Source organism: Lepisosteus oculatus, chromosome 10 (genome assembly GCF_040954835.1).
Source record: "Lepisosteus oculatus isolate fLepOcu1 chromosome 10, fLepOcu1.hap2, whole genome shotgun sequence".
Taxonomy (NCBI): Eukaryota; Metazoa; Chordata; class Actinopteri; order Semionotiformes; family Lepisosteidae; genus Lepisosteus; species Lepisosteus oculatus.
Genome location: NC_090705.1, coordinates 13,431,857 through 13,446,389, shown reverse-complemented (window position 1 = coordinate 13,446,389; position 14,533 = coordinate 13,431,857). Strand labels below are relative to the sequence as shown.

General features: G+C 35.1%; 1 long non-coding RNA gene across 1 annotated transcript in view; it reads right to left on the bottom strand.

Annotated features, from left to right (window-relative positions):
• Positions 1-902: 902 nt before the first annotated feature.
• The window catches only part of LOC138241427 (uncharacterized), a 28,475-nt gene continuing 14,844 nt past the window's right edge, over positions 903-14,533 (bottom strand). Inside the window, exon 3 of the long non-coding RNA XR_011190648.1 lies at positions 903-1,123. This is a non-coding gene — a long non-coding RNA (uncharacterized lncRNA). The remainder of the gene's footprint in view (positions 1,124-14,533) is intronic.

The window sequence follows — 14,533 nt, the reverse complement described above, 5'->3', positions numbered from 1 at the left end:
GCTGTTGCAAGATATTTGGGTTAAGGCCACATTACCTGTATTTTTATCACATGCATGTGAAGTACAGAGGCAGCTTTGTGTTTGGTCTAATAACAAAGGGCCTTGAAATCTATCACTTGCGTCTCATTTCTCAGTTAATTCTTTTTTCCTTTTTAAAGTGAGTGTATATTGTAAATGTATATTGAATCCTGATATCAATTGTATGTATTTTCTTCCCCCTCATTGAGGTATTAAGCCCGTGTAAGCATACTGTGACATACTATGAATGCAAATAGCTCTTTACAACAGCCTTCAATCCATAGTCTAAAAGCATCCTTTAAGCTATACTGTTGAAGATCACTGTCAAATGTCCTAAAGCACAGACTGCCACAAAGAGGAGCTGCTTGACACGCGCAGTTTATTGTGTCTGCATTTTGTGCTTTGATGGAAGCACGTGTCAGTTAAGGCCAAGGCTCCAGTCAGTGAATACTGTCTGCTCAGAAGACATGGATATGTGTCTGTAACTATAAATGTCTACTGTTAAAATACATTAAGTGCTGGACAATAAACATACAGACATAAAAATAATTAATATATTGCATAATACTGTAAATTATGCTGTTGGATATACATAAAATTCGATAAGGGTTGTATGCACTTAAAATAGAAATAAGACAATGTATTATAATATTTAAATATATAATATTTACTTATAGTTACATTTATATAAATAATTCATAAAAAACATTTAATACTTAAACATATTCAGTACACATATCAACTGACAGTGTATGATTTAAGGATTTATTTACATTTAATAGATTGAGCATTTTATTTAATTTCTGTTAATAATTTGATAACTCTAAAATGGCAAACTATACTATACTAAACATAAATAATTAAGGATGGCATGGTGGCAGAGTTGTTAGTTGTTCAATTCTGGACCTGGGGTGTATATGTATTGTAAATCTCCCCTTTAGTATAGTATATCTCCCTTAGGGTGCTCCAGTTTCCTTCCACAGTCGAAAAACATACTGGAAGAATAATCAGCTTCTGTGAATAACGGTTTATGTGTCTGTGGCATCCCATCCGGTCTGTATCCTGCCTTGGACCCATTACTTGCCAGAATAGGCTACAGCACCCTCTGTATTGGAAAAAGCAGAAAATGGATTGATAATTAATTGTATATATTAAAAAATAAATTAATGGAAAAAGAGTACCACAATCCAAAATATGTGAGTTAAAAATTTAATTTAATGATCAATCCAATCTGATGAAAATGAAGCATTTTTGTCTTACCAAAAGTTTGGTTCTAGAACGATCATATTCCCACATTCTCTGAAATTAGTCACCAAGCTCTCAGACTGGGCTTTAGTACTTCTCTCTGTAACTGGATCCTGGACGTCCTGATGGGCAGACCTCAATCAGTGAGAAGAGGCAACAAAATCTCCTCCACTCTGAACCTCAGCACAGGCCCCTGTGCTCAGGCCCCTCCTCTACTCCCTGTTCACCCACGATTGTCTCACTAGACACAGCTCTAACTTTATTTTTACGTTTCCTGATGACACCAACGTTGTAGGTTTGATCACAAATAATGATGAAACAGAGCACAAGAAAGAGACTGAGAACCAGGTGGTGTGAAGCCAAGACAACAACCAAAACTGGTTGCTTAGTCAGCAAAACTAAGGAGTTGGTTAAAGTCCCTGGGAGTTCACATCACCAACAACCTGACCTGGTCCCATCACATAGACAAAATAATCACGAGAGCACACACCGGAGAGTCGAGAGATCTGGTATGTCTTCACAAACACTCACAAATTTCTACAGATGCACTGTTGAAAGTATTTTCACTGGATACATTACAGCTTGGTATGACAATTGCTCAGCTCATGAACATTAAAATATTATAGAAGGTGGTCAGCAGAAGAGGCAGCTGAGACCATCACTCCCTTCCATCCAGACCATTTACAACACACGCTGCCTCAAAACAGAGAGTAATATAATCAAAGACCAATATCATCCTGGGATTGCACTTCTTCCATCTGGCAGAACATGTAGGAATATAAAAGCCCGGACCTCTTGGTTCACAAAAAGCTTCTGCCCCACAGCCATAAGACTTCTAAACTTCACCACTTAAGTCCTCCTACCCCCTTTTATACCCCTCTGTTTTACACTGCGCAATTCTGCCACCACTTGTATTTTGTACTAAAGTGTAAATACTGCCACTGCTAATTTTTTTACCTAGCTGCTATCTAAATGCTGGTTAAATTACTGCTGCTACTGTACCTTGTTTCTGTCTCCAAGAGTTGTGATGTCATTTGTTATGTTGTGGTGGAGGAGAGTCCCCATTACCTGTAAAGCGCTTTGAGTGGAGTGCCCAGAAAAGTGCTATATAAGTGTAAGCAATTATTATTATTATTATTATGTCATTTTCTATGTCGATGCTATGTCATCTTTTATGTTATCTGTTACTGTATGTCATTTGTCATGTGAAGAAAACATGCAAGTATTTAATTATACTCAGGTACGTATGAGAATAAACTTGAACTGGAACTTATTAATAAACAAAATTATATACATATAAATATCCTAAAATGATATCCACAAAAAAGGGGAAAACACTGTTTGTACACCTGCAAGTCTTTTGACCTTATATTGGCATACTGTAGCACAGCCAGGAAGTCGGGTTTTCCACAGCTGACACAGTAAACAAATAGCATGATTTGGCAAGAGTCCATGCCTAATAAAGTCTTGATTAAGATTTTGTGAAAGACTAATGGTAGCTTTCAACACTAATTCAGAGTTTACATTGAAGTGGCTAGTCTTTTCTCCATGGTATGCCTAGCCTAGTTAAAGGACACAATACTTTATGCTTAAGGTAAGGCTGCACTACAAGTCCTGATGCAATTTGTGTGGTTAGAGGCACACACATAACACACATCCTTATGTCTGGTGTGGCTTACCACCAGTGTCTACCCTGGTGAGTGTACATGACTCAAACTATGTACTACTAACTGACTACTGAAGCATGGGAAGCCCAGGTGAGTAGTGGTTGAGGTCACCTTCACTCCTAAATGAAATGCTGATAGTTAAAATTATGTCATTATTTTAAGCAGCAGAGCTCAACAGAAGGGGCAAGGATGTCGTTTCAGAGCCAGAGAAGAGACCCAATGGAATGCATTGCTACAGCTGGATAAGACAGCAGGGGCTCAATTCAATTAACTTTTTTTCCCTGGGAAAATGTATATTAGGACAAAAATCTATCAGCAAATTCAATTAAGATTCTTTTTGTTGTTGTGACTGGTAAGTGTTCTAGCATATGATTCCAATTCCTAGCAATTTTATTTCAGTTGTACAGAAAGAACAGATTAAACATATACATATTATTTCCTGGACACACAAATAATCTTGCTACAACTGAGAATTGAATTACAGAAGTGCATGTACTGTATATGAGTGATAGTATACCCTTGCTACTGTACCATTGCATCTATATGCTAGAAAAGTTTAAAGGGACAGGTTTGAAGAATATAGATATTATAAAAGCAGACAGAATAAACCTGAGAACTGGGTGCCATACACATATTATTTTTCTGTGAGTATTCAAGGGTTGGTGCTCCAGACTCATAACAATTACCTTGTGGATACAAATCTATGGTGGGGCACTGCTGTTGTACTCTTCAGGAAGGTATTCCATTTAAATTGCTTCAGTAAAATACCCAGCTGTATAAATGGGAAATGTAAGTCACATTGCATGAATGTGTAACTCAAAAACATACATGCTAATATTTACTTTCCTAAAAGAGGGTTTTGCAGATTGTCATTAACTTTTTTTAATATTTAATTGGCCATATACCAAACAAAAAACCTGCAAAAAATATGCATTGAATCTGTATGACATTTCCAGAATTTCTTTTTTGGTCACCTGCTGCAGGAATTCTGCACGAAACAAGAATAATGTAAGGCATATTGAGGTCAGCATTAAAACTCCCACTACAGTTAGGCTAAAAGTATCATTTTACATGGATTCCAATACAAAAAACAAAAGAGTTTAGCATATAAAAAGTGGATTTGAAAAACTTTGCAGTTTTGACAATACTTGAGCAACAGCTGCCCGGCTTAGCAAAAATCACAAAGTGGGCCAAAACGTGACGTCAAGGAAACAACAAAACAACACTTTTCCTGCTTTTCAACTGCCTCCAAAAGCACAGCAAAGGCATCAGAAAATGTCTGCTTCTCATTCAAGCTCTAACCCTAACCCTAGCTCGGGCACTTGTATTAAACCCATCAAAAACCTTGCCTTCACATGCTGTGTTCAAAAAGTTACCCAAATGACTCCAAACTCTTCGGAAACATTTAATGTCATGCTTTAAAGCACCTTCAGTGTATCTGCACTGAATCTGCTTGACATTTCCAGTATTTCTTGTTGGGTCACCTGCAGCTGGACTTCTGCGTGAAATAAACGTGATTTGTGGCATATCGGGGTCAGCATCACAATTCCCACTACAGTTTGGTTAAAAGAATCACTTTATTTGGATTACAATACAAAAACGAAAGAGTTTAGCATGTAAAAAGTGGATTTGAAAATTTTTGCATTTTAACCATTTTTCAGCGACGGCCGCGCGGCTTAGCAAAAATCACAAAGTGGGCCAAAAGTTGTCGTCAAGGAAACAACAAAACAACACTTTTCCTGCATTTCAACTGCCTCCAAAAGCACAGCAAACGCATCAGTAAATGTCTACTTCTCATTCAAACCCAAACCCTAACCCTAGCTCGGGCACTTGTATTAAACCCATCAAAAACCTTGCCTTCACATGCTGTGTTCAAAAAGTTACCCAAATGACTCCAAACTCTTCGGAAACATTTAATGTCATGCTTTAAAGCACCTTCAGTGTATCTGCACTGAATCTGCTTGACATTTCCAGTATTTCTTGTTGGGTCACCTGCAGCTGGACTTCTGCGTGAAATAAACGCGATTTGTGGCATATCGGGGTCAGCATCACAATTCCCACTACAGTTTGGTTAAAAGAATCACTTTATTTGGATTACAATACAAAAAGAAAGAGTTTAGCATGTAAAAAGTGGATTTGAAAATTTTTGCATTTTAACCATTTTTCAGCGACGGCCGCGCGGCTTAGCAAAAATCACAAAGTGGGCCAAAAGTTGTCGTCAAGGAAACAACAAAACAACACTTTTCCTGCATTTCAACTGCCTCCAAAAGCACAGCAAACGCATCAGTAAATGTCTACTTCTCATTCAAACCCAAACCCTAACCCTAGCTCGGGCACTTGTATTAAACCCATCAAAAACCTTGCCTTTTTTGAACACATGCTGTGTTCAAAAAGTTACCCAAATGACTCCAAACTCTTCGGAAACATTTAATGTCATGCTTTAAAGCACCTTCAGTGTATCTGCACTGAATCTGCTTGACATTTCCAGTATTTCTTGTTGGGTCACCTGCAGCTGGACTTCTGCGTGAAATAAACGCGATTTGTGGCATATCGGGGTCAGCATCACAATTCCCACTACAGTTTGGTTAAAAGAATCACTTTATTTGGATTACAATACAAAAAGAAAGAGTTTAGCATGTAAAAAGTGGATTTGAAAATTTTTGCATTTTAACCATTTTTCAGCGACGGCCGCGCGGCTTAGCAAAAATCACAAAGTGGGCCAAAAGTTGTCGTCAAGGAAACAACAAAACAACACTTTTCCTGCATTTCAACTGCCTCCAAAAGCACAGCAAACGCATCAGTAAATGTCTACTTCTCATTCAAACCCAAACCCTAACCCTAGCTCGGGCACTTGTATTAAACCCATCAAAAACCTTGCCTTTTTTGAACACATGCTGTGTTCAAAAAGTTACCCAAATGACTCCAAACTCTTCGGAAACATTTAATGTCATGCTTTAAAGCACCTTCAGTGTATCTGCACTGAATCTGCTTGACATTTCCAGTATTTCTTGTTGGGTCACCTGCAGCTGGACTTCTGCGTGAAATAAACGCGATTTGTGGCATATCGGGGTCAGCATCACAATTCCCACTACAGTTTGGTTAAAAGAATCACTTTATTTGGATTACAATACAAAAACGAAAGAGTTTAGCATGTAAAAAGTGGATTTGAAAATTTTTGCATTTTAACCATTTTTGAGCGACAGCCGCGCGGCTTAGCAAAAATCGCAAAGTTGGCCAAAAGTTGTTCGTCAAGGAAACAACAAAACAACACTTTTCCTGCATTTCAACTGCCTCCAAAAGCACAGCAAACGCATCAGTAAATGTCTACTTCTCATTCAAACCCAAACCCTAACCCTAGCTCGGGCACTTGTATTAAACCAATTAAAAACCTTGGCTTCACATGCTGTGTTAAAAAAGTTACCCAAATGACTCCAAACTGATCGGAAACATTTAATGTCATGCTTTAAAGCACCTTCAGTGTATCTGCACTGAATCTGCTTGACATTTCCAGTATTTCTTGTTGGGTCACCTGCAGCTGGACTTCTGCGTGAAATAAACGCGATTTGTGGCATATCGGGGTCAGCATCACAATTCCCACTACAGTTTGGTTAAAGGAATCACTTTATTTGGATTCCAATACAAAAAACGAAAGAGTTTAGCATGTAAAAAGTGGATTTGAAAATTTTTGCATTTTAACCATTTTTGAGCGACAGCCGCGCAGCTTAGCAAAAATCGCATATGTGGGCCAAAAGTTTTTGTCACGGAAACAACAAAACACTTTTCCTGCATTTCAACTGCCTCCAAAAGCACAACAAATTTGGACATTTGTCTGGCAAGACCAGACTACTCACATCTAAGTAATTGAACAGCAGTCTGTTGAGATGCTTTGGAGAGCTAAGATGCTTTTTTTAATTTACAGGTTTTTCAGTTCTTAATGATGTGTGCACCACTTTTGTCTGAGGAGAAATAGGACAGAGACAATAGAAAAGGGAAGAAATATATACCTGTAGATGAATGCACAGTTTATTATTTGACAATATTTTTCCTATTAAAATGCTGAAAAGGCATAAGCACATTTTGTTAGAGAGGGCTGCTAGAGCAATAGGATCCTATGCTGGACTCTAGAGTAGAGAAAACACTGAGCAGAATCGCAAGGCAAAAAACGAACACCAGGAGGCAGGTGAGTAAGTCGGTACACAGGGTGGCGAGCAGGAAGCAACAATCCGAATCACTAGGCAAAAATCTAATCCAGGAAGCAGGCGAGACGATTGGAACACGGAGGCGCAAACGGGGAAGCAGCAATCCAAATCACTAGACGAAAGAGAAAACTAATGTACATTTACATATAAAATTGTTAACATTTACATAATATACTTGGATCAGGATTTCACTATTTTGATAGTCCCAAATCAATCTATTTATTAAAAACTTTGACTTTATTTTGCCATTGATTTAATTATTATGTACAGTGATTTTTATGTGCTCTTTACTTTTTCTATAATGTAACTCTAAACATGTTTAGGAAATAATGAAAATAGACCGCAAATTTTAGCTTGCATATAAAAAAAAAATCATTTTACAAAACAGCACAAAGAAACCAGTAACTCTGATCAATTGGTTACATCTATCCTTCCTTTTGCTCTCACTCTCTCCCATATGTTAAGTCACCTTTTAAATACGCTACTGTAACACAGTCTTTAATATAACCAAGTCTACACCCCATCTCTTCTTCTGCCTTTTTTATCTCATAGATATAGTCCAGTAATTTACTCTAAGTACAGCATCTCCAATGTATTAAATCACATATCAATTAATAGCTGATATCTTTGCAGTTTAAATACAAGAACCATTAAAGGCCACTACCAATTAGTATCAAACCAGAAACTAGTCTATAACATCAAACTTAGGCAGGCACACTATTTTATTTTAAAAATAAATAAAAGATTAGGATATTTTTATCTTCAAAAGAAATATAGATTTATATTAGAATTATCTTAATGCAGTGTCACTCGTATAGTTACAGAGACAGCATTAAAATTTAATTAATTTACATTCTATTAGATGAAGAGAATTTGATGTGCTTCATTAGTTTTTAGTAATTTTATTGCACACTATGGATAGAAAGATATTTATTAGCATACTGGGAGACGTTTACATAAATCTGAAGTAAATAGTGTTTGGAACTTACTGGCCTTTCATATTGATTGATTAAGCTATTTTAACATGCATTCCCATGCAGGCAGTATTAACCAGTTCTTTATTATCATAGATCTTTCAGACTTCTGTGGCTTTAGCTTTTCTAGCTTATACAAACCCTTTCAGTTATACTTAACAGTCAAAAACTGATTCTTTAGTCATGGTACACTATCAATAAACTTGCATCCACAAGCATGCCCAAACTCAATTAAGAAGATTCTGCAGAATCGTTAAAACTATTTTCTACAGTATGTACTGTAATTTGGAAACCCAATATTGCAAAGATAGATTTAAAGCTTTCTTAGAGCATGGTAACCATTGTGTGTTTTAATCCAAATCAATGTTTATTGGTTTCCAGTGTAAATTCTTTTCAATAAATCATATTGTCATATTTAGTTAAATTTTCTCAGATTCTGCAGTACATTACTGTATGTAACCAACCCTTTCCAAGTCTGATAATACATAATCTGATTTTTTCTAGTACAATATTTGATCTTTTAACTTGTAACTTTATTCACTACAGCTATGTAGTATCTATCAGTACAGAAGAGGTGTAATTCGGAGAAGAATAAAATGTTTTCATTCCATGTTCTTCAAAAGTAGTCATTAAAATATAGTTTAATTAAAATATACAAATGTAACAGATACTTGTGAAGATCACTGCTATAATATGGCAAATGTAAGGCATTATTTTCTTATATTTCTGATGTGTATATATTGTGTATAAACTCTATATTTTGAACATTAGCCAACATTTTGATTTATAATTGGTTACATATTAAGGGGAGCTAAACACTTAATTCTTCTAAATTTAAAACAAAGTGTTATGGATACTTGGATATAACTGTACTAAAAATATAAGCATTATTCAATCTATTATTGTATTAATTTTGCCAAAACACTATCTTCTGATCTAAGGAACAAGTACAGTAATAGGTTAATTCCATGCTGTTTCGGCCATGGAGCCTTCTTCAGGTGTGTACTTCTAATCTAGTTCTTCTAGTCCTTCTTCAAATCTAATACTTTTGTAGCATAGCTCCTATATTTAGCTATAATACACCACAAGGAAGAACTGTACGAATGAACTGAGTTTCATCAAAATGCAACAGAATAAAAAAATTAATTGGTGCTTTACTATAGTTCTTTCAAAATATCTGTCTTTCCAAGTGAGAAATTGCAAGAGTATGTTGTTGACTGTTCAAGTTTGATATTGTCCAGGAGGATTTATTGATGCTGGTCATCTTCTTTTACACTCTTCAGTCAAGCTCATCCTATAATATTTCATCTGACCGCACAGCTATTCAATTGATAAAGGGTTGAAGTCACAAACTGAAATGTTCTGCAAGAAACATCTCTCCTGGCAAACTTTGAAATAATAGTTGCATAGAGGTGGCTCCAAACATCCAGTAACTTCCTTTTTATAACTATAATAATATATGAATATGCACATACTTTGTATACTGTATATAGGGATGATCTTTATTATCATACTTTTCTAGCCTTTACATAAAATAACACCAGTATACAGCAAGATTTTTCAACATTTATTTGTGAAAATGTTATAAAAATGTACGAAAATTACTACTAGGTATATCAACATATATTTTGTATATATAGATATATGTTGATGACTGTATGTTGATATGTATATTTAGAAATATACAATGTAGAAGTGTATTCATTGTCTATGATGATCCTAATATACTGAAATATGGTGTGAATATTAGAATTATGCTGTAACATAAATTCTGTGAATTTAAACATCTAATGATTTTGGTTTTCTCGTTGTCTCACAAATGCTGAACACAGAAGCGAAACACTCAGTACTGTATTATAATGGGGAATGTCAGAGAATCATCCAAAGATCTGAGGTAAAGATTATGGATCTCAACTACAACAGTGTTGTCTCCTCAACTGTACTGATGTCTACAGTATAACATAATCCTTTAGACACCCCAGTTCCTACTGTGATATCCATTATCAAGATGTTGAAGGCTAATGGAATGATCATTACTCCACAAGGACATGAAAACATTATAGCAAATATGTAGTCAGATGAGTACTCACACCCAAAGGTAATGATCAGGAATCTTCAAAGTGTAGTTCTGGCAGGATACGATATACAGTACAAAGTCTCCTAGACTACAATTAAGGCTGACCTCATGAATCTGGGGTGTGTGGAATAATTCCATGGCAACACAAAGTTCTAACGCATGAATTTGCCAAACAGTAATTGACTCTAAAGTCAAATGAAACCATGTGATGTAGTTGAATTTAATATAAACTGAGGTTTTGAATAGTCTCACTAGCTGTATGAACAGCACAGAAAGATAATATTCAAATTGAAAAACAATGTTATCCTTTCTGAGAAGAATAGAAATTGCCCTTTTTTGCATCAAAACTGATGTTATACCATTAGAATACTTTAGAACTGAGATTCAGATTTACCTGAATTTTAAACTAAGATCTTCTGTCTTCTGTCCTAAAGTTTAAACTTGGTCACATAAGGATTTTACAATAAGGTAAGAAAACATAAATTACACTAAATCACCAAAAGTTAGAGTATGACAAGTAACTATGAAAAACCCTAGAGATTAACTAAATGACAGTTCACAAACAACTCACTGCCAGGATGTGAATAATTTTGTAAGCATTAAGCATTAGAAATATAACTATTTTTTTAGATTTGTTTCAATTTCAAATAGATTTGTTTCCTATCACTGTTGTGGTTTGACCTCATTCCTAGTGATGTCATTAAGGCAGTCCATAGGAATGGCCCATAACATAAATGCAAGAACAGACATGCAAAAACAAAGAACAGGGAGAAAGAAGAAACATCGTTATTATTACCATCATTGAGCCTTGAGAGAGCAATCCTTTCCAATCAGATTTGAAACTAGATTCCATTAATATGAATGCTAAAAGAGTACAAGTTGCTAAACTTTATTATATAAGAGAGCCTGTTGTCTTATGGCTCTTGAACTCATTACACCAAACATGTCTGTTTATAGGGCTACAACTGTGTTAGTGTAATTTATTGTTAAGAAGTATTTGTTTTCCTTGTTTAAGTCTAGGTCTTACTGTACTTTTACCAATTCTGTGTTGTGGGATAGCTAGAGTCTATCCTGGCAAGCAAATCCCAGATGGGACACCAGTCCATCCGAAGGCAGACACACAGACATGCACACACTTAAAGAAAACATGTGTCAGGTAATGTGATTTTGTATTCATTTAATAATCTTCTTAGATTTTAATTTTAACGGCCCCATGTTTAAAACAATACTGTCAATGTAAGACATATAATGTAAGTCATGTATGACATGTAAGTCTTTACATTTTGATTTATTTGTATGAAAACATGAATTTACTCTTGTATTTTCATGCCAAGAGTATATATAAATTTGGAGGTTACTGTATTTAATATGCACAATAATGCATAATATGCATAACTGAACATACAGTAGCTATGTTAGGTTAAGCAACTTAAACATAGTGAGCATGCTGCTGTTTATGCACTCTTTATGTAGGTCATTTTTCTGGAGTATGGTACTTAAACACTGATGTGTACATTTGTCCTATTAAGGTCATATCCATTTTCTTATGGTCCTTATAATTTATAATAAATTGATTGCACTGGTTCTCATAAGCCTCTTTAATTGCATTCTTGGTATAATTTTAAAAATGATAACCTTATCTTAATTAGTAGTAAGCTGCAGAAATGCCGTTAAAAGCCTCTAAGGATTAACCTCCATATTTAAGCAGAAGTCTTAAATCTTCTTTTCTTTTTAAATGTAATATATAAATATAAATCCAGATGTCTGCAGTTTGAACAGATGTAAAAAAGATGGTAACTGTAAGCATATTGAGAACAGTTGTCTTGGCCATTAGAATTTAACTGGTAAACACTGATGTTCGTTCCTGAGAATATTTTCTATTTTTGATATTTTTTCTTTTATCATAACTATTATATTTATATTGATTTCCCTGTTCTGTATTTAAATGTAGGGTACTTCTTAAATCAGAAAGAACTAATTCTAACCTTTTCCAACTTTGATGAAAATGTGAGACTAAGAAAGTTTACAAACACGAGTAAACCCTTCTGTGTTTGAAATGTTTGTATGTTAAGAAGTGTTTACAATTAACCATTTCACACAAAAGCTGATTTTCAAATGCAATGTCAGATTTTAGAGGACTTCGTTTGTTATACCAGGTTTACATTAATTTAAATGTATATAGTAACTGAATTGACTGAATTCAGTAGTTTGGTCCAAACCATAATAAATGTAAACTGGATAAGGCACCATTTTTTTGATAATTTGCTTTACTGGCTTAATTTATCTGTTTGAGGGAATGGCAATCTCAGGAAGAGACTGATCCCCAAAGAAATGAATAGGAAACCCATATGATTACTGCAAAATCATTCAATTGTAGAGTTTATGTTGAGCGTGTATCTTGCTTTAATTAGATGGGATTGAATCAGGTTAGGTACAGTATAAGCCTGGCAGAGACAACATGACCAATATTTTATGGTTTACATTTTTTGGGAATTCCTCAAGTTCAGGAATTAAGGAAGGTTTCAAGTCCTGAAGAAAATCAAAAGAAGATACCTTCCAAAAGAAGAGTTAGGAAGCAAGACCTGACATATTTATAGGTGTGGAGAGGTGCTATAGACGGTGATAGAGCTCTGTGTGATTCCATAGCTGCAGGCTTTTGGTAGACAAAATTTGCTTGGTATACTATAAAACATCGAAGTGACAAAGTGGACTATAAGATCAAGAATCTTGAATATGTACTAATCCAAATCAGACCAGCATTCTAGGAAGGCAAAGCATAAGAAATTATAGTATCCTAGTATGCAGAAAAGCTCTGGTAAAATTTAGAGATTGTGAGGGTTCTGTAAGAATCGGGATTGCAAGACATTTAGTGTGACCGAGATTAAACCACGATTCTGGGGAGAAAGGTCACTAGTCTTGTAAAGAAGGTAAGATAAGGTAGGTAAGATAAGGACATTCTGTTTTGGAGGCTCGGAAGGGACTTGCTAAATTGAGGGTTTAGTTCTTTTAAACAGACAGGAGATGAGGTGGGATAGGGGTGTTGAGCAGGAGTGAAGCAGTGGAGATGCTGAAAGAAGTTAGGTATCCTGAGTACTAGGCAGATATTTTTCAGCCATGGGTATGGTGACAGTTTAATAATTATACACCATATAAAGTGATTTTATGAGACTAATGGTTTAATTTAAATCTTGACCTATGTGGAATTTCTCAAAAAATATGATTTAAAAGTCTTCATTCTTTTAATTTTTAAAATTCTATATTATATTATACCACTGGCAATTAGGACATCATAAAATGTATCTGAAAATGGTGATGCCTTCTAGCCCTTTTTATATGCATTCGAAGCACTATGGATAAAATCGATGGAAAAACTATGGTGGCTGCATGCCAAGGTGGAAGTACAATGTTCTGTCAGTCCCAGTTGTACATTGAAAAAAATCCTTCTAAAATGAAAAATTGATTTGCCTGTAAAAATGTAACATGAACTGTGTGTGTTCAGATCTATTAACAACCATCTGTTAAAACTCTACATTTCACTCTTTTTTACACTGCCCAATATGAAAAGGGACAAAAATACCTAAAAAACATAGATTTAACAAAATCTGGCAAGAACTATAAAGCCACCAGTTGTTTAGCAAAAGGATTTAGTTACCTAGTGCAGTTAAATGCGTGATTACATGTACTGCACTCAGCCTATCATGTGAGGCTTTCTTCAGCTCAGGATAAGAAAATGAACTGTTCCAGATTGTCATTCTTTGGCCAGATTTTTGGCAGTCTATTCTTTTTGACCCATGTTTTTGACATACTTGTCAGTATGATGTGGTCAAGAACTAATAAATCTAGATTGCAGCATTATATATTAGGAGTGTGTGTCTGAATTATAGGCTGGATGCCAGGAAATCCAGGACGAGAAAAAAACCTACAAAGGGTCACTCGTCTGGTGCCTTATCCTGTGTCATAACACATACAGTATGTATTACAATTACCATTGAAATATTTTAGTAATAGACACTGAAGTGATATACTTTGTAGAACTTCAAATAACATCTCTAATTTATGGTTTTAAATGGTACCAAAAATGATTTTGTTACAGTAAGTACATTTGATGGCAATTATCCAGTAACAAGAATGAAAGGAAATCACAATACAAAAATATTTTTGGTATTGTTTTGTTATGAGCACATGACAAAAACAAATGGGGGCTCAAGAGTCTGATCTTCAAAATGTGTGCTTCCAAGAATATTTCTTGTTGTATTTCAAATCTTAAGCATACAGATCAATTTCCAAAAGGAAATGCTTAATTAAATACATTTCTGTCAATTTAAAGTATATGGTGTTTGAATTTAAAGGAAA